Source organism: Taudactylus pleione, unplaced genomic scaffold, assembly GCF_031769625.1.
Source record: "Taudactylus pleione unplaced genomic scaffold, aTauple2 ptg000095l, whole genome shotgun sequence".
NCBI classification, from domain to species: Eukaryota; Metazoa; Chordata; class Amphibia; order Anura; family Myobatrachidae; genus Taudactylus; species Taudactylus pleione.
This window is the reverse complement of record NW_028284497.1, coordinates 15,657,465-15,684,432: the sequence shown is the minus strand read 5'-3', so window position 1 is coordinate 15,684,432 and position 26,968 is coordinate 15,657,465. Positions and strand designations below refer to the sequence as shown.

At 45.8% G+C, this 26,968-nt stretch overlaps 1 pseudogene; it reads right to left on the bottom strand.

Annotated features, from left to right (window-relative positions):
• Positions 1–4,273: 4,273 nt before the first annotated feature.
• On the bottom strand, positions 4,274–4,393 carry LOC148526631 (5S ribosomal RNA; annotated as a pseudogene).
• Between the last annotated feature and the right edge of the window lie 22,575 nt (positions 4,394–26,968).

Genomic DNA, 26,968 nt, shown 5'->3' with positions numbered 1-26,968 from the left:
AGCATGCCGTCGGTCTGGATGTCGACGCTGAAAGTCCGATGCGGGACTTAACTAATGGACGTCCAGTAGGACGCTAGTCCAAACGATGTAAATCCTGGGTGCCCCTAGCTTTAGCCACAACGGGGGTGGTGGCGGGGGGGGAGTGTTAGGTTTAGGTAGTGTAGCAGGGTTAGGTTTTGGGGGGGTTATGGTTAGGTATCGCTAGGGGGGAGGGTTAAGGTTAGGCTCCACTGGGAGGGGGGGGGGGGGGTTAGGGTTAGGCACTAAGGGGGGAGGGTTAGGTTTAGGCACGAAGGGGGGAGACGGGTTTAGGCACTAACGGGGAGGGATAGGGTGCGGGGTGGGGAGGGGAAGGGTTAGGCTACAAGAAGGGGAGGAAGGGGAAGTACACTTACCCAACCCCTGTCGGGATACCAACCATAAGGATGCCGCTGTCGGAATTTTGACAGGAGGCATCCCAACAGTCGGCATTACCTACTGATTCCAGCGTCAGGGGTGGAACACTAAAAACAATTGGGGCACTATTTATGAATATTATTTTTACTTAAAATTTTTTAAAAAGGGTGTTTTCATACCCTTTTCAGATTATTTTAGTACCACATACATTTATTAAAGGGCATTTGGAGTAGAATTCGTAAAATTCTACTCCAGGCCCTAATTATCACATATTTTTAGTAAGCAGATCGCATTTCCCATAAATGGAATGGAAAATGTGATCTGCCTGAGATTTACTAAAAATAAATTGTAAAAAAATAGGTGGGAAAGTCCTGTAATTATAACACCACCTGGAGATGGCATTATCAGGGCTTTCCCCAGTTTCTGCTCCATTCTGACAGGCAGAGCAGAGCCGGGAGCTGAGTCCCAGTGATCAGCTGTGTGGTCTAAATAGACCACAAGCCGATCACTTTAAAAAAAATCCCCATCCCCCGCAGTTGACATCCCGCCGCCATACAACCCCTGCTGCTGCCTGGCTCTGATGCTCCCATCCCCTGACACTACCCCTGTCATCTCCCTACCACCGCTGCTACTGCCCCCGTTACCACCCCCAGCCGCCTACACTGCCCACCGCCACCACTGCCTTCCTCTTCCTGCTGCTGCCCTAGTAGCCAAAAAAAAAGGAGACTTACCCAGAGCTGGTGAGTGGTGGTCTCCTCTATCAAGCGGATTTACTGATAACTGCTGCCAGCTGAGATGCAGTAAAGTGGCGGACGGCATTTTCCTGCAACTCAGCTGACTGCAGCATCAGCTAATCGGCCGATCAGAGGAGGTCAACGCTCGGTACATGGTACAGGTAAGTGTGACCGGCAGTCAGTGGCGGCGGCGGGGGGCCAGTGTCAGCGGTGGGTTGGGCCAGTGTCAGGGGGGGTGGCAGTGGCAGCAGCGGTAAGATGACAGGGTCAGGGGATGGAGAGAGCTGAGCAGGGCAGCAGCAGGGGTTGTAAGGCAGCGTGGCGGCAGATGTGGGGGCAACAGAAGCACAGACACTTTTCACTGTATTTTTTCCAAAAAATACAGTGAAAAGTTTCCGGAGGGGATTCGCAGGGACATAGCTTTATCACAAGCTTTGTCCCTGCATGCGGATGTTGATACATCCATGTGATAAATTTGTTAATATCGCTTTAATACCGCAAATAAATTGCGGATTTTGATAGATAGGGCCCTTGGAATTATCAGAGACTCCAGTGAGAAGTCTAGAATACGCCCTATGTAGCAATTTATAATGCATTTCTACATAAGAGGAAGATACCAATTGCTTATTAACCACTTGCCTGGCACAGTCGCATCAGATGCGACCACACCAGGCTGGGCTTTCCCTAACATGGTCGCATCTGATGACCAGCGACCACTAGGCGGCTGTGGCAAGCTAATCTTCCCGCAGCCGCCTATATCAGAGGGTTCCTCCCGGTCCCTCTGCACTCGCGGCTACCCCTCCTTTGTGTCCTGACCACTGCTGGCCACAATGATCAGGACCCGGTGGCACCCCCCTCCCAGTGCGGCTGCAAGGGCATCTGTGACCTCCATAGAAGCAGCAGCCGCGGCGGAGGGTAGCCGCGGCTGCTGTGTCCCGATCACTGTGGCCAGCAGTGATGGGGAAGCCAGCATCCACCCACCCGGTGTGGCGGCAGGACAGCCGTCACCTCCTGGAAACCAGCAGCAAGCAACCCCACCTCCCCTGTTCTATATACAACATGTACAGAATATGTGGGATCGATATGATTTACCGCCGGACGCATAATCTTAACCCCCCTCTAAGTGCCTAAACCTAACCCCCCTTTCCCCACTGCCTAAACCTAACCGTCCCAGGGGGGGGGGGTGCCTAAGCCTTACCGCCCCCCCTGGGGGTGCCTAACCCTAACTCCCCTTTCCCCTAGCCTGACCCTAACCCTCCCGCTGGGGTGGCTAACACTAAGTGTCCCCCCCCCAGAGCCCCTAACCCTAACCCCCGCAGCTGTCTGCGCCCGGCGCCCTGCTTCCTGGCTTACCTTCGATCGGGATGCCAGGCTTAGGGCTCCCGGCTTAGGTAAAATGACAGGTATCGGGATGTCGATGCCTGTCATTAGACCCTTGCCAGGATTAGACAGTCGGCATTTAGACTGTCGGCATCCAGACTGCATACCAAATAAGTATGTATATATATTATATACACAGTCGAGTCACATTATTATGACCACCTGCAGGGCCGGATTGACCACCTGGCACTTCTGACAAATGCCAGATGGGCCGATGGCTGCATGGGCCGGTCTGTCCGTCTACATGGATACTATTGAAATTGTCTCTCCCAAAATTGCCACTGCTTCAGAGGAGACAACCGTGGCACATTGAAATTTGAGAAATCTTCATTTGCCATGTTCTACCGGCATACCCTAGAGGACCAGCTGTACCTCTAGTAACAGGGAGCAGCTGATTCGGCAAAAGCACCGGCAAGATCTGCCTCCTCGACCCCTACCTCTGTCTGGCTGGGATTCTACAAGCTGCTGGTGACTGGGCAGGGTAGAGGAGGATGCTTGTAAAGCTGCTGAGCATAAAGCAGCTGCTGATGGGACTTAAGATAAGCTAAGGTACTGTACCTTATGCTTATTTATATTTCCACAACATGATCTGTTGGATTGCTGCAACAGCCCTCTCTGAGTGTTGTTTACTGTGTGGCTTGGACACAGTACATCTAATGTGAACTATATATACACATATTTTGTCCCATATATTTTCTCTTTTTTCATCAACTTTTTTTTAGTTAAAAACTGAGGTTTTCATAGGAGGACTCTGGCTATATATATATATATATATATATATATATATATATAAATATATAAATAAAGTCACTGGAGCCGGCACTCCACAGTACCAATCAGTACTTGCCCAGGTGCCATCTGAGGTAGGAGAACCTGATGTATGAACGTGTAGAAAACAGCGGCACTCACAGGACTTGGTAAATAAGACTCAGGTACACAAGAGGTGTACAGGATTCGACGTTTCAGTCGGTGAGGACTTTTATCAAGAATACAGCAGTGATACAAAGTACATACCTTTATAGGACTGTGTAACAGTGGTAAAGTGCTGTCCGCGCCCATCCTGATAGTCGCCGGGTGAATGACGTCATCAGGGTGCGGCCGGACTGTCACGATGCACGTTACATCGGGCATGTGACGCTGGGGAAGATGACGCACACCCACCGGCTTCCACTACAGGGCAGGAGGCGGAGTATATGTAAATGGTCACCAAGGAGACAGTGTATAACATCAACATGATAAACAAGTGAAATCCAGCAATGTAATAAGTGCATCAAAGTACACAGGATGCCAACAGGTGTTGGGAATAAATCACATAAACTTGAGTGAACATATACCATGAGTGCTAAACAAAACATAACTTATACGACATATAACATATAAACTGCAATGATCATCGTATGGTACATAATACAAAAAGAATTAAGCAGCACTGTTTCAGATGATGCAATAAATAACAGGACTAAACAGACCAATGATCCCGCAACAAAGGCTGGATCTGCTCAATAAAGCATAGGGGTAAAAGAGAAATAGTTGCTGTACGATGTACAGGTGGCACAGGACTGAGAGGGTGCGTCTGAAAAACCTTGCACATATAAATAGATATGTACAAATATGGGATTAAATGGTGAGACAATACTGCAGCAATATAAAGGAAATAGCCTGTGATGAACTGAGGACCACACCACGTAAAGTGTGGAAAAGACCTAAATGACCGAAAGAGGTAGTCTCCCTACAAAAGTTGGAAAAAGTTCAAAACTGTGTATGATTTACAAAACCTGGTATTCCAAGGGAGTCGCCCACCCTAGTACTGACCAGGCCAGACACTGATTCGCTTCCAAGATCGGACGGGATCGGGCTTATCCAGTGTGAGTATGTTAGTAAACCTAGAAAGAATAACCAACAGCCTCTCCAACAATCATAACCTCTAAAATGGGTCATAGATCACACACATAGGGTGGAACCTTGGTCCAAAGACAAAATAGGCATAGAACCAATCAACCACAGTGGTTAAAGCAAGAAATACTCACATCCAACGACATTAAGCTGTATAGTGCTCAAAATCAAAATCGGGCACGGCATCAGAAAAAATTAATAATCAAGTGACTAGACATATATTAGGTCTGATAAGAAAAATGGTGTTAAATACATGAAGATATATAAGCAGCCAATTGAGAACACCAGGGAAAATAGGCATGATTTACAGAAAGCAGGCAAAAGATAATGTCTCATTGAGCCCCAAAGGTGCAACCGTATTCATGTTGTGTATCCAACGTGCTTCTAACTGCAATAAGCGTTTTTTCTCTATCACCGCCTCTCTTAGTAGTCGGCACGTGATCGATAACCTTGTGTCTCAAAGTGGCTAATGAATGTTTAAATTCTTTAAAATGTCTTGCCACGGGCTGATCGTTGTCTTTTCCTTCAAGTGCTTGTCTATTGGCCGTGCGATGCTGCGCCATCCTGATTCTCATCGTGCACGATGTTTTGCCTATATAGGCCAAGCCACACGGACACCAGATGATATAAATAACATGTTTGCTCATGCAATTCAGGACATGCCTGATAGGAATGCGTCTGCCTGAATGCGGATGGACAACATCGGAGCCAGTTTCCATGTGTCTACATGTAGTACAGCCGATACATTTATAGCAGCCAGGCTTGCGAGTTAGAAAATTGGTACCCTGTGGGTCTTCAAAAGTAGGAATATCATGTCATGTACGAGCCATTCTTTCAAATTTCTACCTCTCCTGTAGCCCATCATAATTCTGGAAGAATATAATGGTTTGAGGTTACTGTCGGTGTTGACTACTGGCCAAAGTTTTTTGACAGTAGAATTAATAAAGTTACTCGTGGTGTTGTACTGAGAAATGAACATGGTAGGTGGTTTGTGAAGACTGTTAGATGGTCGTTCGTTGTAACTGTCATTACATTTCATAAGAGCTCTAGATTTATTTACAGGTGATGGGAACGGCCATAGGGACCAGATTCGAGCCCAGTTATGCAAACCTATACATGGGTGAGTTCGAGAACACCCATGTGTGGGAGAGCGACTGGGCTGCGTCTCTGGTCTTCTATGGCCGTTATATAGATGATCTTTTTATTATTTGGGATGGGCATCTCTATTCTGCCACTTCTTTTGTCCAATCACTAAATTCTAACACTTATAATTTGTCTTTTACCCATTGTTTTCACCCTACCCACATTGACTTCCTGGATGTGACCCTCGAGATTATTGATAATCAGATCGTGACTTCCAATTATGTCAAGGAAGTCAATACATTTTCATATTTACATTTTGATAGCGCACACTATGGCCCTTGGAAATGCAACATCACGAAGGGCCAACTTATGCGCCTTCGGCGCAATTGCACATATACAGAGACCTTTAAGATACAAGCTCAAAGTATGTTGAATTCTTTTAGAAAATGTGGCTATCCGGAGGATTTATTACAACAAGCCTTTTCAGAGGTTTTACTAATGGAAAGAGACAAACTACTTCAACCTAAGACACCAAGGTTTATAGATAATGAGGACAACAAACACCTGTCTTTCATCTGTAAGTATAATAACCAAGCTTCGGCTATTAAAGCTATTATCAAACGTAATTATCCTATATTAAAACAGGACCTTCTACTTAATACTCTTTTACCAACAAATCCACAGATAATTTATAAGAAAAATAGATAGATCAAAACCATTTTGGCTTCTAGTCATCTTGGAATAGAAAAGACTGATAAAACACAAGATAAGGGTTCGGATTGGTTAGTTCAAAGACCAACTGGTTTTTATAAATGTGGAAAATCCAGATGTAAAATGTGTTCCCATGTAAACAGAAGGACTACTACTATTATGATACCAATAACCAATGAACAATATACTTTACGATATTTTATGAACTGTGACAGTTGTTATATTATATACGTACTCACCTGTGGATGTGGGCTTTATTATGTAGGTCGCACTATTAGATCATTACATGTGCGATTTATGGAACATAAGCGTAACATCTTGAAACGCTATCAATACCATAGCGTTTCGAGACACTACTCCATGAAACATGATGGTAATCCCAGCTGCCTTTCGATTGTAGGGATCGAAATAATCCCACAGACATTACGAGGAGGAGACAGATATAATAAATTATGTCGCCAAGAGGTATATTGGACTTTGCAATTTAATTCTTTACATCCGACGGGTTTGAATGAAACAATTGAACTAAACTCTGTCATCTAAAACATCTCATATATATTCCTTTAGATTTATTAATATAATGAGACATTTCTATTGGCTAATAAGATGATGATATATATTCAGAACTTCATATGTAGAGGGACTGTGTAATTACTGTGCTATAGGTAATCAATGTGACTGTTCTTATATACACAATATGATCATAATATAACCTATACATATGTTTAGTTTGTAAGATGAGACATATATTTCATATCATATATTTGATATGTATTGTCAGACTTAACTTGTAATACACGTCAATTCTATTCATTTTAGCAGATATTGTTATGTTATATTTATCTGCCTAATCTCGACTTCAGTGGTTAAATATTTGAGACAACCACAAGTCGGTACATAATCGATGGCTGTTCTCAGATATTTACCATCCATTTAGCTTAATTCATTAATAGATTATCATTGTATTTTAGAATATCAGTATTCTCATTGGTAACGGTTGCTTACCAACCTTGCAGAATGTTATTGACTCATTATTGATTTTTTAGACAACTGAAAGGGTCATGTCTTGAGGTAGTTTATTATAAGATTATACGCTATCTAACTTTTTTATTATGTGAATAAACACAACCGTATCTAGTGGTACGCATAAGGTTGCTTAGCAACCATAGTCTATTGTTACCAGCATGGTATTGGTCTCCTATAGACACCTGATGAGGCCACGTGACCGGTGAAACTTATGACGAGTTGGTTGCTTGGCAGCCCGTTTTAACATGATACGAGTGTAGCTGATCTTGACTTCATGATGCCTGCAGTCATGTTATCGAACTAGTGTCCAGAGCTGGTTTATGGATAACAGCAAACAGCATAATAGAGATAGATTGCTGAATTTGATTTATTTACAAATTATAAATATTAGTGTCTGCCACGTGACAACTATCAGAACAGGTATGATTGCAACTGGTGGAAAGTAAATGGCTGATTAACAACTATCTTCTAATACCACCAGCATAATATTAGCCTTTTTACATATACCTGATGCGGTCATATGACCCGGGATAATCATGACCCTTTTTGGTTACTTAGCAACCAACTTTAACACAACATGAGTATCATTGGTTCCAATTTGATCACGTGACACTTTGAAGTCACGTGATCGGATCAGTATTCAGAATGGGTTCATTAATAATAGTATACAGCACAACAGAAAGCGGTTGGTTAATACATTTATTCTTTATGTATCAAATAAATATATATATTATTGTCATGTAGAAAAGGATTGTCTTCATTGTTTTATCAAATATCTGGTTGATAAGGAGTCTAATGAAGCGGAAGTCTATTGATTATACATACAGGTGTTTTTTGTTACACCCTCCAAAGGGGTATATATGGAGCTTTTCAGAGTCAGTTCAGTTATGCTTCTGATCAAGCTGGAGTCCTGTCGTCCAGCGAAATGCGTTAAGATACTATTTATTCTCTCTATGGACATTGGGAATTTTCTATTGTGGATCCAGGGAGCCTTGTAATCATACCAGGTTCCATCTTCATTGTGTAAGGAGACAATTGTCTATACATCTTTACCAACGACCAGCACTGCAGTGACCTGCATAGTGGACCCAATCCTGAGGGACTATCCTTGTGGACTGAAGATTAAATACCAGTCTCACCATTGTCACCATCGATATCAATCTTGCAGTTATCTGCTAATTGGACTGCCATCCCAAAGGATCTCAAACTGGTAATTAGTTGCGGTTATTGAACCCTAATAATATTGTCTCCTGACTTTTTCATCTGGACACTATCTCAAGATCTATACCCAGGATGTCCATAGATAGAGATTAATCTTTTGACTCACCATCGATGCTCCAAAATCAGTGATTTTCTATCAATATATTTATTTATTTTTGTTTTTATTTTTATTGATATTTATATGTTAATTGTTATTAAATGTGCCTAATATTGTTTTATTAGAATTCCGCTTCTTACTCATTTTTCATTAATTCCATATACAATAGTTCATAGCACCAGTCATTTCATTTTCTCTATATACATTGGGTTAGAGGCTGACTACCTCTGTCTGGCTGCAATAGTGACAGCGCACCTAAATACTTTGCTATTTTACTTTTTTATGACATAATTATTGCTTAACTGATATTGTTGGCTATACAAATCTGTGAAAAGGTACAATTGCACTTATTGATTTATAGTATACATTAGGAAAGTGGACCCCTGATATTTTTGTCCATTTAGGCAGCCCTTTATTTAGCAACTAACTGATGAGCACAGGAGTCTATACAGGAATTGGTATGTATACAGGAGTCGGGATGTCTCCTGTCAACGGCATCCCAATGGTTAGTATCCCGACAGGGGCCAGGTAAGTATACTTACCCTCCCCCCTTCTACCCCTAACCCTCCCTTCTTGTAGTCTAACCCTAACCCTAACCCTCCCCACCCGCACCATATCTCTCCCCGTTAGTGCCCTCCCCCTTTGTGCCTACACCTGTGCATGTGCGAACAGTGGTGACCACGGACACGAAACGGGAAGGGGGCATGCTGCCCATAAAACACCTGACAATGAGCAGGAATATACCCACCATTGAGAAAGCTTAAAGGTTGGTGTTGCCTAGACATTAGTGTGGAATAATGTGTAAGGGGCATTACTGTGTGTGTGGCATAATATGTAAGGGGCATTACTGAGTTGGGCATAACATGGTGTAAGGGGTATTACTGTGTGGAACATAATGAGGGGTAAGGGGCATTACTGTGTGATATAACTTGAAAGAGGGGCACTACTCTGCAGTGTAATGTGACAAAGAGGCACTACTATGTGGCTTAATTTGAATTATGCCACACCGGCACACACCCTCCCTGCTGCTATCGGGGACACCAATGCTCTTTATGTCCACAGGGCATCAAAATGTGTAGTAACTAGGGGTGTGCACTGGCCACTTTTGGTGTTTTATGTTTTAGTTTTGGATCTGGATCTTTCTTCGTGTTTTGGATCTGGATTGGTTTTGCCAAAACCACCCTTCCGTGTTTTGGGTTCTGGGTTTTATATCTGTATTTTTTTTTTAAATAAGCATAAAAACAGCTAAAATCACAGAATTTGTGGGTTTTTCTACTCCTATGCTATTATTAACCTCAATAACCTTAATTTCCACTCATTTCCAGTCTATTCTGAACACCTCACACCTCACACTAGTGTTTTTATATCCAAAAGGTTGCACCGTGGTAGCTGGATGACTATGCTGGATGACTATGCTAAGCGACACGAGTGGGCGGCACAAACACGTGGCCCATCTAGGAGTGACACTGCAGTGGCAGACAGGATGGCAGTTTGAAAAACTAGGCCCCAAACAGTACATAATGCAAAGAAAAAAAAGAGGTGCAAGATGGAATTGTCCTTGGGCCCTCCCACTGTTGAATCGTAAATAAACCTTTAGTACATTCCTGCCTATAAACCTCTAAGATTCACCTGCCTAGAACCTCTAAGACAAAACCTGCCTATACCTTCTAAAACCACAAGAAGTCGCTAATTAGCATTGTGTTTAAATATACCATTAATAATACTCTAAGACAGTTGAATAGGGGTCCAACGCGCTAAAGATTATTATTCAGGTAAAATTACAGATGTTACCACGCTATGATCTAACAATGAGCGCAAAATAAATTGTACAATTATTAGGTCATAAGGTACAGTCAATACATACGCGTGCGCTCTGGGACCAGATACCGGCATCAATAATGAGACCTTCGTCGAACAGCATAACAGGAACACCGCAGACTGGCATCTCGTTTCAGGGCACTCACATATATACCCGTACTGGGATAAGCAATACAATAGAATACGTTGGCAGGTTCTCATTGGTTCCTCTTCTTGCTTCTTCCGTTACGGTACAATTCATAGGTCAGTGCAAAGACTCAACCCAGCCTCTAACAGCCTGATTGTGTTCACCTTCCCGCTGCATAATAAATCTAATCTAACTATGGCATACAACATTTCAAGAAGTTATTCTCTCTAACATTCATATTTCATAGCCGCATGTTCTGATCTCCTCACCGATGCCACCGGAACGCTGTGGGAACAGAGTAGATCAGTACGGCACCAAACACGGTCCAATTGTCATTTACTAAGCCATAGTTACAGAAAACATTCATTTCTTCATATGCTGTCATTGCGATTAAACCAAGTAATAATCATTCCTTTCGCGCTGCGGGACCATTGCTTTTAAATGTGTATGCGGCGAGAAATGACACTAAATTGTGTTGTGTGTTTGAGGGTCTGTGGGGCACTTAGCGACCAGCACTAAGTTGGAAAGGCTTCTGTGTATGTGTGTGAGCATGCCAGTATGGGTTTGGGAAAGATCACTAAAAAGCTGTCTGTGCGTCTAAATCGCTATCTTGCATTGTCCTATGTTTAACATGAAGTGCAGGGAAAACACCACTAATTTGCTACTTTTTGCTACATCGCATATGTGTTAATGTGAATGCAGGGAAAACACCACTACTTTGCTACTGCTCAGATATAAGTCTGTGGTGATTTTAATGTGTTGGAAAGTTATTTTATGTCTGCTAAACACCGTCGGTAGGTGTTAGGGGAAGATTGTTAAAAAGCTGTTCGTGCTACTTTTTAGCAACTTTTGCGTTGTGAGTAGTAAAATTGCTACTTTTAGCAACTTTGCGTTGCGAGTAGCAAAATTGCTACTTTTAGCAATTTTGCACTGTGGATTGTGTACTATGTATTTTTGACATAATGGCGCTTGTGTAAGCTTTCTTTTCTAAACTGGAGTCTTGCTGCCATTCACAAGATGGCGTCTTGCGGCCAGTCGCAAGATGGCATCGCCGCGATTAAATTTTAAGCTGAACTTGTCTCAGCCAATTATTCAGCTTTGACACCACCCACCCTTATGTTGTATAAACAGGACATGCACACTTTAACAAACCAATCATTTCAGTGCCAGAGTCTGCCACACGACTGTGGCTGAAATGATTGGTTCATTTGGGCCCCCACAAAACAAGCTGGCAATTAATCTGTCCCTGCACAAATTGGCTCTACGGAGGCAAGATGTCGTGCTCATCCTCCTCATCCACCGATTCCTCACCCTCTTCAGTGTTGTGTACATCCTCATCCTCACAGAGTATTAATTCGTCCCCGCTGGATTCCACCACCACAGGTCCCTCTGTATGTTCTGGAGGCTGGTCTCCCTGGAAGAGTTGATAATTCATTTTTATGAACATCATCTTCTCCACATTTTGTGGAAGCAACCTCCTACGGCTTTCGCTGACAAGGTTCCCAGCTGCACTAAACACTCTTTCAGAGTACACACTGGAGGGGGGCAACTCAGGTAAAATAGAGCCAGTTTGTACAGGGGCCTCCAAATTGCCTCTTTTTCCTGCCAGTACAGGTACGGACTGTCTGACATGTCTACTTGGATGCTGTCACCGATGTAATCCTCCACCATTCTGTCAATGGTGACAGTATCATATGCAGTGACAGTAGACATGTCAGAAATTGTTGCCAGGTCCTTCAGTCCGGACCAGATGTCCAAACTTGGTCCTGCCTGCCCTGCATCACCTCCAGCGGGTTACTTAGGATACCTAAGTTTTTTCCTGGCAGCCCCGTTGCGGGAGAAGATGAAGAAGGAGCTGTTGATGTGTCACGTTCCACTTCAGCTGACAGTGTTGTTACCAGCAGGTCTTTGCACCTCTGCAGGCTTGTGTTGGCCGGAAAGAGAGATACCACATAGGCTTTAAACCTAGGATCGAGCACGGTGGCCAAAATGTAGTGGTCTGATTTCAACAGATTGACCACCCTGGAATCCTGGCAAAGCGAATGAAGGGCTTCATCCACAAGTCCCACATGCCAAGCGGAATCGCTCCATCTTAGCTCCTCCTTCACTTTCTCCAGCTGCTTCTGCAAAAGCCTGATGAGGGGAATGACCTGGCTCAAGCTTGCAGTTTCTGAACTGACTTCACGTGTGGCAAGTTCGAAGGGCTGGAGAACCTTGCACAACACGGAAATCATTCTCCACTGCGCTTGAGTCAGGTGCATACCCCCTCCTTTGCCTATGTCATAGGTGGATGTATAGGCTTGAATGGCCTTTTGCTGCTCCTCCATCCTCTGAAGCATATAGAGGGTTGAGTTCCACCGCGTCACAACCTCTTGCTTCAGGTGATGGCAGGGCAGGTTCAAGAGTGTTTGCTGGCGCTCCAGTCTTCGGCACGCAGTTGCTGAATGGCAAAAGTGGCCAGAAATTTTTCGGGCCACCCAAAGCGTCTCTTGTATGCCCCTGCTGCTTTTCAGAAAATTCTGCACCACCAAGTTTATTGTCTGAGCAAAACCAGGGACGTGTTGGAATTTGCCCAGATGTAATGCCCGCACAATATTGGTGGCGTTGTCAGATATCACAAATCCCCAGGAGAGTCTAAGTGGGGTAAGCCACTGGGCGATGATTTCCCTCAGTTTCTCTAAGATGTTGTCGGTGGTGTGCCTCTTACTGAAACCAGTGATACACAGCGTAGCCTGCCTTGGAACGAGCTGGCATTTCTGAGATGCTGCTACTGGTGACGCTGCTGTTGTTGCTGCGTAAGGTGATACATCTACCCAGTGGGCTGTCACATATAGCCCTTAGTCTGCCCTGTTCCACTTGTCCACATGTCCATGGTTAAGTGGACATTGGGTATAACCGCATTCTTCAGGACACTGAGGACACTTTTTCTGACGTTTCTATACAGTCTCGGTGTCGCCTGCCTAGTGAAGTGGAATCTAGACAGGATTTGGAACCGGGGACACACTACCTCCATCTATTGTCTAAATCCCACTGCACCAATGGCGGATACCGGATGCACGTCTAACACCAACAAGGCCTCAGTTATACATTTTGCTTCAGGATGACTGCTGTCGTACTTCATCCACCTCACTAAGGACTGTTGGAGGGTCAATTGTTTATTAAAAGTAGTGGTGTTCCTACTTCTTCTCTGGGATGATGAACGACTCCCAGCAGTAACAGAAGCAGTAGCAGCAGTAGGCGTAGCAATGCAGGATCCTCCGGAGGAATCCTGGACAGGAGAGTCAGTCATGCCAGTGACATGGCCTGCAGGACTACTTCCGATCCTGACTAAGGAGGAAATTGATGAGGAGGGAGTTGATGGTGTGGTTTGCAGGCACTTGGATACAACAGGACAACGGGATTTAGGTGTCCCTGGACTGCTTACGGTCTTAGACAAAGTTTCTGAACTTGACAGTAACTTTTTATGAACGCGCTGCAGGTGCCGTATAAGGGAGGATGTTCCTAGGTGGTTAACGTCCCTACCCCTACTTATTTCACCTTTACATATGGTACATATGGCAAGACAGTTGTTGTCCGGATTTGGATAGAAATATTGCCAGACCAAAGAGGTGGAATGTTTGGTCTTCTGCCCAGGCATGACCGTGATGGGCTTTTTCATCCCACGGACAACAACTGTCTCCCCCGGAGCCTGGTTTAAACAAACCACATCACCATCAGAATCCTCCTCGCCAACTTCCTCCTCAGCGCCAGCTATACCAGTATCTTCATCCTGTTGTACTTCAACAGTGACATCTTCAATTTGAGCACTTGCAGGGGGCATGCAAATGGTGGAAAGAGCCACCTCTTCCCGTCCAGTGCTGGGAAGGTCAGGCATCGCAACCGCCACCACACTTGGGCTCTCCTTGGGGATTTGTGATATCTTCTTAGAACGCACAGTTCTTCGCTGTGCTTTTGCCAGCTTAACTCATTTGATTTTTTTAGCGGGAGGAGGGCTTCCATCATCATGTGAAGCTGAACCACTAGTCATGAACATAGGGAAAGACCTTAGCCGTTCCTTGCCACTCCGTGTCGTAAATGGCATATTGGCAAGTTTACGTTTCTCCTCAGATGATTTAAATGTTTTCTTTAAGGTCATTTTCCTGAACTTTATCATTTGGGATTGTATGTGCCCTCTACTATGACATTGGGCATCGGCCTTGGCAGACGATGTTGATGGCATGTTATCGTCATGACTAGTGGCAGCAGCTTCAGCACTAGGAGGAAGTGGTTCTTGATCTTTCCATATTTTATTTTTATCGGAGAAAGTTTGGTCCTCCATTTATGTTATATTGATATATACGTGCGGCTAAGGCGCACACAAACACAGAAAATAATTTTTCAATTTTGTTGGAGACTAGTGAACTTTGTGGGTTACACCACCCTTTAAGAAATGAGCCAGCTCTTTACTTACGGGACACAGGCACACGCTTGGCGCTGCTCCTTTATTGATGCACGTGCAGCAACAGTGCACACAATTCACAAAGACAGAACAAAAATAATTTTTTATTCTTTGAGGAGCGCACGTTGAGGGTTACACCACCCTTTAACAGACAGACGCACTCTTGGCGCTGCTGTTTTGAGGATGCATGTACAGTACAGACAATTCACAAACATAGAAGAAAATATTTTATTTTTGTTGGAGTGCACTTTGGGGTTACACCACCCTTTAACAGACAGACGCATTCTTGGCGCTGCTGCTTTGAGGATGCAGGTTCAGCTACAGCCCACACAATTCACAAAGACAGAAAAAAAAGGAGAATTTTTTATTTTTTGTGGAGTGCACTTTGAGGGTTAGACCACCCTTTAATGGTCAAGCCAGCCGGCCCTTTACATATGACACAGGCGCACGCTTGGCACTACTTTGTTGATGCACGTGCGGCTACTGCGCACACAATTCACAAACACAAAAAAATATATATATATTTTTTTTTGGAGTGCACTTTGGGGGTTACAGCACCCTTTAATGGACAAGCCAGCCGGCCCTTTACTTATGGGACACAGGCGCACGCTTGGCGCTGCTCCTTTGTTGATGCACGTGTAGCCACAGTGCACACAATTCACAAACACAGAAAATATTTTTCTATTTGGTTTGGAGTGCACTTTGGGGGTTGCAGCACCCTTTAACAGTCAAGCCAGCCGGCCCTTTACCTATGACACAGGTGCACGCTTGGTGCTACTTTGTTGATGCACGTGCGGCTACTGCACACACAATTCACAAACACAAAAAAATATATATTTTTTGGAGTGCACTTTGGGGGTTACAGCACCCTTTAACGGACAAGCCAGCCGACCCTTTACTTATGGGACACAGGCGCACGCTTGGCGCTGCTCCTTTGTTGATGCACGTGCAGCCACAGTGCACACAATTCACAAACACAGAAAATATTTTTTTATTTGGTTTGGAGTGCACTTTGGGGGTTACAGCACCCTTTAATGGTCAAGCCAGCCGGCCCTCTGCTTATGACACAGGCGCACGCTTCTCGCTACTTTGTTGATGCACGTGCGGCTACTGCGCACACAATTCACAAACACAGAAAAAACATTATTTTTTTTTGCACTTGGGGGGAGCACCCCTGATGGACAGAGCACCCCCTGGACAACACTACAGCACCCCTTTAGGACTGGGACACTGCACAGGACTTTGGAGTGGACACAGCCCCTATGGACAACTGACTGCACAACACAGTCCAGCCAGCCCCTATGGACTTTGGATGAGTGGACACAGCCCCTATGGACAATAGCAGCACAGCACAACACAGCCAGCCCCTATGGACTTTGGAGGAATGGACACAGCCCCTATGGACAATAGCAGCACAGCACAACACAGCCAGCCCCTATGGAATTTGGAGGAGTGGACACAGCCCCTATTGACTACAGCAGCACAGCACAACACAGCCAGCCCCTATGGACTTTGGAGGAGTGGACATAGCCCCTATGGACAACAGCAGCACAACGCAGCACAGCACAACACTACACTGCACTACACTACACTACACAGCCCAGCCAGCCCTAACTCCCACCCTCCCTCTTCAAAGTCCACAGCCGAGTGAGAAAATGGTGCCGACGTGGGTACCTTATATAGAATCCAAAACCCGCGAGACCCGGTAGGTGGGAAGATGACGTTTTGCTTCGATTTCAGATCCGAGTCAGCCGGGAAAAGTCGAGCCTGACTCGGTTCGGCCTCGGATCGGGAGGGCTCGGGGGGGGGTTCGGATTTCAGAAATCCGAACCCGCTCACCTCTAGTAGTAACGGCTCTGCTTTGGTGTGCACAGATGTGTCCTTCTCTGTGCTCAGCACCCCCTGCCCTAAACAAATCCTACAGTGAACACTATCTAATCTTCTACAACTTCTAAGCCAGGGCTTGATCAATTGGAAAAATGCCTTCCCTTTTCTTTGTGTGTGACCTACACCAATGAAGTGCCAGCTTTACCTAACAGAACCAACCAAATACCGAATGTGTAAATATGGCACATGTTTAAATCCCCTGCAGGATGTGCTCTTTTGTGTGTATTTTAATACAGAGAATGATGTACACTTTTATGTTCTAATATTAATTATATGTGCATAGACTAAGATGTGGGAGGATTCAGGATTAGTAAGGGGAGGTGTCTATGCCATGAGCCAGATGCTGAGACCGAGGTGGGCCTGTGTGCTTTACAATGCCAGAGCCTATTTTAGTCCTAGTCCGGCCCTGCCACCAGCTAATAGCCAGAGTAACCACCATGTGCAGCACAGACAGCAGCTAGACATCCTGGGAGTGACTCAATAAGGGGCTGGTAGGTTGGCACAGGTATCTGACTGCAGTGCATTCCACAGCTGCTGGAGAGTGTGTGGTGGAGTATCCATTGAGCGAACTCAATGTTCAAGGTGGTCCCACTGATGCTCAATTGGGATCAAGTCCAGGGAATTAGGGGGCCAGGGAAGTACTTGGAAGTCTTGGTCATACTCGTCCAACCACAATCAGACATTTCTAGCACTGTGACATGTCGCATTGTCTTGCTGGTAGATCACATCCGCCTCAGGGAAGACAATCAGCATGTATGGGTGTACGTGCTCTGCAAGGATGGCTTCATAACCATATCGGTTGAAGGTGCCTTCCACATGGATGAGTGGGTGCAGAGAATGCCATGAAAACATTCCCCAGACCATAACATTGCCACCATCAGCTTGTGTTCTTCCAGAAATGGTTGCAGGTTGTTTGTTATCCGATGTTTCTCACCTGACACGCCAACCATAGGTGAAACTAGACATTTGGTAATGTCCAACCCCTCACCAAAACTTCTGTTACTTTGGAAGTAGTGTTCATTGTAGTTCCAGTGCCGGGCAGGGCACCGGACCTAGAAAGAGGGACCCCTGTGCGCGCCAAAGGTGCACGCCGCCGGACAGGTGGCATGGCCTCAGGAAAAGGTAGCATGTCTTTAAGGCACGTCCCCTTTTCATCGCTCTTGGGGGCGTGTCTGGCACTTATGGACCTGCCGGGCTGCCCCCAAGCACTGCTGTGTGCCCGGCATCCATACACTGGAGGTGACTGCTGCACTGCTATTTTCCCCACCCGCGGGACACTGCAGAACGCTGCCCTTTAGAAATCAAGCAGGGCGCGGCGCCCCACTAAAACAGCCTACTAGGAACGCTATTGGAAGTATGGCACTTTGTTTCGTGACCATTAGTTAGGCAGCAAAGAGATGTGTCTGTTTAGTTGTGGAGGGGGGCACAGTGTGCCTGTGTAAGGGCATGGGTGGAAAGATGTTTCTATAGAGGTGGTGGAGGGGGTGCAGTGTGCCTGTGCAGGGGCGGAGGGACGAGAGATGTGTCTGCAGAGCAGGTACAGTGAGTCTGTGTAGGGGCAGGGGGCGGAGAGATGTGTCTGTGTAGTGGTTGAGAGGGGTACAGTGTGCCTGTGCAGAGGCGGATGGGGAAATATGTCTGTGTAGTGGTGGAGAGGGGTGCAGTGTGCCTGTGCAGGAGCGGAGGGGGGAGAGATGTCTGTGTAGTGGTGGAGAGGGGTGCAGTGTGCTTGTGCAGGAGCGGATGGGGAAATAAGTCTGTGTAGTGGTGGAGAGGGGTGCAGCGTGCCTGTGCAGGAGCGGATGGGGAAAGATGTCTGTGTAGTGGTGGAGAGGGGTGCAGTGTGCCTGTGCAGGAGCGGATGGGGAAATATGTCTGTGTAGTGGTGGAGAGGGGTACAGTGTGCCTGTGCAGGGGCGGATGGGGAAAGATGTCTGTGTAGTGGTGGTGAGGGGTGCAGTGTGCCTGTGCTGGAGCGGAGGGGGGAGAGATGTGTGTTTGTGTAGTGGTAAAGAGGTACAGTGTGCCTGTGTAGGGACAGAGGGGTGAAAGATGTCTGTGTAGTGGTGGAGGGGGTACTGTGTGCCTGTGCAAGGGCAGAGGGGGTAGAGATGCGTGTTTGTGTAGTGGTGGAGGGGGTACAGTGTGCCTGTGCAAGGGCGGAGGGGGGAGAGATGTGTGTTTGTGTAGTGGTTGTCGAAGCTGGATTATTGGCTGAGACAAGATCAGTTTAAAATTGAATCGCAGCGACACCATCTTGCGACTGGCCGCAAGACGCCATCTTGGAAATGAGATCGCAAGACGCCATTTTACGAATGGCCGCCTAAGCGCCATTTTAGATAGACTCACACTTTAGTACATGTGGCGATATTACTATTAGCATCATGCGATTGCATCTGTGACCATCGCCATAAGTTACGGCGATTCATCAAAAGCCCATTTAATGACTTTACGTAGTTTGGGTGCTCTGGATAAAGTGTATATTATTATAATTCCCCTAAAGGATATATTTCAGAAATGGCTGTACAGTATGTCAAAATTGGATTGCATTAGCTAAACAGAGCAAATGGCCACGTGACAACTAGCCTGTGTAGACAAGCATCCAGGACATAACGTCTGCTCTCACTCCAGGTGACCCTGCTCGAATACAGCAAGAGGGTCGTTTGTAGCACCTTACATTAGCAGGCTTCCTACAATAAAATACCTTCAAAGCCAAGAGTGTTATCTGAGGTTTGGGTCTTGTAGCTGTGCTAATTTGCATCCACACAGGCCCTGAGAGAACAAAGACCAGTATTTTGGAGCCTGAAAAGGGTGGGGGCTGCTGGGGCATGAGCAAGTCATTTATTTATTATTTTATTTATTAACAGTTATTTATATAGCGCACACATTTTCCGCAGCGCTTTACAGAGAGAATATTTGGCCATTCACATCAGTCCCTGCCCCAGTGGAGCTTACAATCTATATTCCCTATCACATGCACACACAGGTTAATTTTTGTGGGGAACCAATTAACCTACCAGTATATTTTTGGAGTGTGGGAGGAAACCGGAGTACCCGGAGGAAACCCACGCAAGCACAGGGAGAATATACAAACTCCACACAGTTAGGGCCATGGTGGGAATTGAACCCATGACCTCATTGCTGTGAGGCAGTAATGCTAACCATTACACCGTCTGTGCTGCCATGGAACTATAAGGCTCAGCATTCCACACTGCTAGGTGTTCACTTAGTTTAAGTGAGATTTAAAAGCACCATTTCTCATACACACATTAATACGCACAATTGCGCTGTTAACTAATCGCATATTAGCGAATGCATAAGATTCTGTATGAAAACGCTGTTTATTAGCTTCATGCCCACGCATCTGCCCCAAGTTAACTAGCGTCTTTACATCACACCCCGCATACTTACACATTACATATTCACATAAATGTTTAATAAGCTTTAAAGTATAAGATTTAAGTTTGTTCATTCTGTGAAATAAAGATTATTTGGTAACTAAGGTTTTATACATGATAAGTAAGCCGTGATTGGTATTGTACTGATGCGTACTCTTTCAACAGTATTCCGGTACCATCGGTGTGGAGATCGCATCATGCATTCTCAACTTATGGACCGCAGAGACTTCAAGCAACAAAATGTACATTATATGAACAACTGTTAGGATGTTGCATGAGGCAGGAAACCAGAGAGCCCCAGTTGTTAGAGGCTGGGTTGTGTCTATTTGAATCAACCTGTTAAATGCCTTGTAACATATGCCCTCTCCTTTAGGACCAATGGTATTATCAACAAACTTCTCTATTGTGTTGTTTATTTCTGGGGGGTATAAATATGCTCTGACCCTGGGTTCCTAGTCTTTGTGCTGAATGCTGATTGATGAGGGGTTTCTTGCTGATGCCTATATCTGGACCAGAGAGCGCTGCGTATGTATAATTGTACTTGGGTCTGTATAATCTCTTTGCGCTAAGATTATATGAGGATCATAGCGTGTAACTGCTGTACTTTTACTTGAATAATACTTTGTACTAGGTCTGGAGTCTTTATTTACTGTATGACTGCGTACGCAAATTAGCATCATCCCTAGAGGTTTATAGGAAGGATATTAGAAGTTATAGGCAGGGGTATATAGAGGTTCAAAGGCAGTATCCTTAGTGTGGAGGGGGTACAGTGTGTCTGTGCAAGGCGGAGGGGGGGAGAGGTGTATTTGTGTAGTGGTGGAGGGGGTACAGTGTGCCTGTGCAGGTGCGGAGGGGGGGAGATGTCTGTGTAGTGGTGGAGGAGGTACAGTGAGCCTGTGCAAGGGCGGGGGGGAGATGTCTGTGTAGTGGTGGAGGGGATACAGTGTGCCTGTGCAGGGGCGGGGGAGAGATGTCTGTGTAGTGGTGGAGAGGGTACAGTGTGCCTGTGCAGGGGCGGGGGAGAGATGTCTGTGTAGTGGTGGAGAGGGTACAGTGTGCCTGTGTAGGGGCGGAGGGAGGAGAGATGTCTGTGTAGTGGTGGAGAGGGTACAGTGTGCCTGTGCAGGGGCGGGGGAGAGATGTCTGTGTAGTGGTGGAGAGGGGTACAGTGTGCCTGTGCAGGGGCGGAGGGGGTAGAGATGTCTGTGTAGTAGTGAAGGTGGTACAGTGTGCCTGTGCAGGGGTGGAGGGAGAAAAGTGTGTGGTGGTAGGGGGGATATGTGATTGTAGTGGTGGAAGGGGTACAGTGTGCCTGTGTATGTGGGGGGGGGAAGGGATGTGTATGTGTAGTAGTATTGAGGTGAGTATAATGTGTCTTGGGACAGAAGGGTGTAATGTGTATATGGGGATGTATAATCTATTAGAGGAAGGGAGGTGTATAATTTGAGTATGGGGGTGTATAATCTTTGAGGAGAAAGGAGGTGTATAATGTGTGTATGGTTGGGGGAGGAGGTGTATAAGGCATGTATGGGTGAGGGGAGGGGGTATATACTGTGTGTATGGGTGGGGGTGTATAATGTGTGTATAGGTGGGGGAGGGGTGTATAATGTGTGTATGGGTGGGGAGGGGTGTATAATGTGTGTATGGGTGGGGGAGGGGTGTATAATGTGTGTATGGGTGGGGGAGGGGTATAATGTGTTTATGAGTGGAGAGAGGGGGGTATAATGTATGTATGGGCAGGGGAAGGGGGGTATAGTGTGTCTATGGGTGGGGGAAAGAAGGTATATAATGTGTATTTGGATGGGGGAGGGGGGTATAATGTGTGTATGGGTGGGAGAAGGGGGTATAATGGGTGCTGGGGGTGTTTGGATTAGTGCACTGTGTCACCAGGGTCTCGCTGTTCCTCCCACCCAATTACCGATTAGTGCAGTCAGACTCTCTCACACCAGACCCCGCCTCCCCAATTCTCCTCACCACTCACTGGACACCTATCTTTGTCTGTGCCGTGTGTGGAGGTGAGAGGGAGCTGGCTGCTGCTCTGTTGCTGCTTCCCCCGGTAAGTCCCCTTCACTGCAAGCTGCAGCGTTGGTAAGACAGCAGGGATTGGGTCCTCCTCCTCCAGGTGTAGGGCATCTCGGTAGCTCCTCACTAGACCGCTCAGCGCACTGCTCGACGTCATGACGTCACCGTGCACTCTGCCGCAACAAGAATTAATCTATTGGTTAGGACACAGGGGAGGCGGAGCTGCAGAAAATGTCCTCCTGGTCAGGTGAGTGCTGTATGTAGAGCAGAATAAGCAGCGTTAACGCCTTGCTGACCGGGAGAGGACTAATTACATTAAAAAAATAGCGATTTGGTGGCAGAGGCTAATGGGTGGTCCTTTGCCTCCCCGGACCACCCCCTAGTTTCGCCTATGATGCCAACATCCATCCATTCAATGAAGCAGAGAATGTGACTGGCAAAGGGTTGCCTGAATCAGCGGAGGTCCAATTCCGAAACAGTTATGAAAATGTAAGCCTTTTCCGCCTATGCACCTTCGTTAGCATAGATGCATTGACCATGCATTTGCCTCGGAGCCCCATACGCAGCAAGGTTTGCTGAACTGTCATTTTAGACACACGTCTGGTGGCCCCCAGGTTCATTTGGACGGCGAGCTCCTCCACTGTAGCATCTCAGTCGGCCCTCATGCACATTCGTAGCCGATGTTCACCTCTCACATCAGTGGCACATGGTGCTTAGCAGTTTCCACGTCAGTTATTCACAATGGTACCATTTGTCCTGTCAGGAATTGGTATGAATTACCGTTGGACGCAAATCCAGTGGTTCAAATCCCGACAGCGGCTGCCCGACATGGGTGAAAATCCTGATCGTCCCCAGGAAAGTATTTACTAACCTAACCCCCCCCCTAACTCTAACCCTTCTTATGGGTGCCTAAACCTAACATTCCCCCCAGTGCCTAACCCTAATCCCCCCTCTAAGTGCCTAAACCTAACCCCCCCTTCCCTGCCGCCTAAACCCTAAGTCCCCCGGGGGGGTGCCTAACCCTAAGTCCCCCCCGGGGGGGGTGCCTAACCCTAACCCTCCCTCCTCCTAGCCTAACCCTAACCTCCCCAGGGGGTGCCCTAAATCTAACCCTCCCCCCCCGCGGCTGCCCGCAGCGACGCCCGGCATCCCTTCTATCGGGATGCCGGGCGCCGGTCTCCCAGCATCGGTAAAATGACAGGCGTCTAGATTTAGACGCCTGTCATTTAACCCTCACCAGGATAAAGCAGTCAGGAAGCCGGCCGTCGGGATTACGTCCGCCGGCTTCCCGACTGCATATCGTCCAGTCACGATACACCTTCACCACAGCAGCACGCAAACAGTTCACAAACTGCACTGTTTCAGAAATACTGCCACCTGCCCCCAAAAGCCAACAATCATCCCTTTTTTAAACTTGGATAAATCTCCCATTTTACCCATGATGGCAACATGTGATATGTGTGCAGATGGCTTTTCGCACACCTTATATACCCACCAAGCCAGCGCACGGCATGTGACATACTTTATGGGCTACGTGCTGCCGATGTCAAATGTAGGAGGTGGTCATAATAATGTGAATCTACTGTGTATATATATACAGTCAGGTGCATAAATATTGGGACATTGACAGAATTTTCATATTTTGGCCTCTATTCACCACCACAATGGCTTTGAAATGAAACAAACAAGATGTGCTTTAACTGCAGACTTTCAGATTTAATTTGAGGGTAATTACATCCAAATCAGGTGAATGGTGTAGGAATTGCAACGGTTTCTATATATGCCTCCCACTTTTTAAGGGGCCAAAAGTAATGGGACTATCAACGCAAAAGCTATTCCCTCGTTATTTCATTATCAATTAAGCAGGTAAAAGGTCTGGAGTTGATTCTAGGTGTGACATTTGCATTTGGAATCAGTTGCTGTCGACTCTCAATATGAGATCCAAAGAGCTGTCACTATCAGTGAAGCAAGCCATCATTAGGCTGAAAAATCAAAACAAATCCATCAGAGAGATAGCAAAAACATTAGGTATGGCCAAATCAACTGTTTGGAACATTCTTAAAAAGAAAGAACGCTTCAGAGAGCTCAGCAACACCAAAAGACCCGGAAGACCACGGAAAACAACTGTGGTGGATGACAGAAGAATTATTTCCCTGATGAAGAAAAACTCCTTCACAACAGTTGGCCATATCAAGAACACTCTCCAGGAGGTAGGTGTATATGTGTCAAAGTCGACAATCAAGAGAAGACTTCACAAGAGTGAATATAGAGGGTTCACCACAAGATGTAAACCACTGGTGAGCCACAAAAACAGGAAGCAGATTAGAGTTTGCCAAACAACATCTAAAAAAGCCATTACAGTTCTGGAACAACATCCTATGGACAAATGAGACAAAGATCAACTTGTACCAGAGTGATGGGAAGAGAAGAGTATGGAGAAGGAAAGGAACTGCTCATGATCCAAAACATACCACCTCATCAGTGAAGCATGGTGGTGGTAGTGTCATGGCGTGGGCATGTATGGCTGCCAATGGAACTGGTTCCCTTGTATTTATTGATGATGTGACTGCGGACAAAAGGAGCAGAATGAATTCTGAAGTGTTTCGGGCACTATTATATGCTCATATTCAGTCAAATGCTTCAGAACTCATTGGATGGTGCTTCACAGTGCAGATGGACAATGGCCCGAAGCATACTGCAAAAGCAACCAAAGAGTTTTTAAGGCTAAAAAGTGGAATGTTATGCAATGGCCAAGTCAATCCCCTGACCTGAATCCGATTGAGCATGCCACTTGATGAAGACAAAACTGAGGGGAAAAAGCCCCAAGAACAAGCAGGAACTGAAGACATTTGCAGTAGAGGCCTGGCAGAGCATCACCAGGGATGAAACCCAGCATCTGGTGATGTCTATGCGTTCCAGACTTCAGGCTGTAATTGCCTGCAAAGGATTTGCAACAAAGTATTAAAAAGTGAAAGTTAGATATAGGATTGTTTAGTTTGTCCCATTACTTTTGGCCCCTTAAAAAGTGGGAGGCAAGCCATTGTGGTGGTGAATAGAGGCCAAAATATGAAAATTCTGTCAATGTCCCAATATTTATGCACATGACTGTGTATATATATATATATATATATATATATATATATATATATAAATATAAATATACAGTATATGTATATATAAAGTAATTAAATTAGGGTAGAGGGTTTTAGGAGACACCTCTGCACTAGGCTTAATTCTAAGAAAATTATTATATACTGTGGCCCAAATAAAACAAATCACAACGAGTATGTTATCACTTTATGGGGGTGCTACCAAGGACAATAAGTGGAGATATGCAAAAAGAGAAGAAAGGAAAGTATTGTCTCTTTGTTGGTGCACAAATGAAAGAATATATAAAATATAACTTTTATTATGCAATTATTCATTTATTATTATTTATTGATTTAATAATGACATAATAAAAGTAATATTTTATATATTCCTTCATTTGTGCACCAACAAAGCGAAGGAGACAATACTTTCCTTTCCTTCTCTTTTTGCATATGTATATATAAATACATTTTATATATATATATTTATATACATATACAGTCAGGGTTGCCTACCCTCCCGATTTGGGCGGGAGCCTCCCGATAATCGGGTGCAGCTCCCGCCACCCCGGAAAGGTAGGCAAGCCTCCGGGCAGCCGCCGATCCCCCCAGACATCCCCCGCAATTTACTGTATTATCGGTATTGTGTAGTGGGGGCGGGGCCAGAATGACGCGATCGCGTGACCCCGCCCCTGTGACGCCTACAAACGTCAGGCACCCGTCCAGACACGCCCCCTTTTTGGCCCCACCCCCCGCTGACCTGCTGATCTGGCTGCTCCCTCCCGGAAGGAGCAACCAGAAAGTCGGCAACTATGGTACAGGTTGAGTCTCCCATATCCAAATATTCCGAAATACGGAATATTCCAAAATACGGAATAATTTTGGCATGACTGAGAAAATTAAACCTTTGATTTTTGATGGTTCAATGTGCACAAACTTTGTCTAAGGCACAATTATTAAATATACTGTATAAAATTACCTTCAGGCTGTGGACCTCATTCAGAGTCTCTCGCTAGCACTGTGCGCTCACAAGCGGCCCGATGGTTTGCATACGTGCAAGAGCACACTTCGTTCTGCGCGTGTGCAAACTACTCTGTGCAATCGCAGGCCGCTTGCTCGCTCGCCCAGCAAAGACAGCCCAGTGAAATGAGTGACAGGAGAGGCCGTTTGTGAGTGGTAACAGGGGCAGGACACTAATAACGGGGGAGTGGAGGTGCGAACGCAGGCCTGCCTGAGTGTTTCAACGCCGTTTTAGAGGTGTGCATAATTAACACGCAGCATCATAGTACACGTCACATGCCTGTTTTTTACACTGAAGTCCTCGCAGTGCTTGCGGTAGGGTAAGGCAACCACAAGCACTGTGATCGCTTCCGATTGTCCTCGATGTACCAATGTTTTAATACACTTCCTGGAGATGACGTGTGCTGGTGGACGGCTCTGCCTGTGCGATTGGGCATACGCTGGCCATTCGCTAAGACATGGTGGGCGTGCTTATGCCTTGGCGAGCGATCTCTTCGCGTGGCGTCACTTTGCATACGCTGGGTGCGAGCGAACGCATCTAGCGAGAGACTCTGAATGAGGTCCTGTGTCTATAAGGTGTATATGAAACATAAATTAATTTAATTTCTGTACACAAACTTTGCTTGAG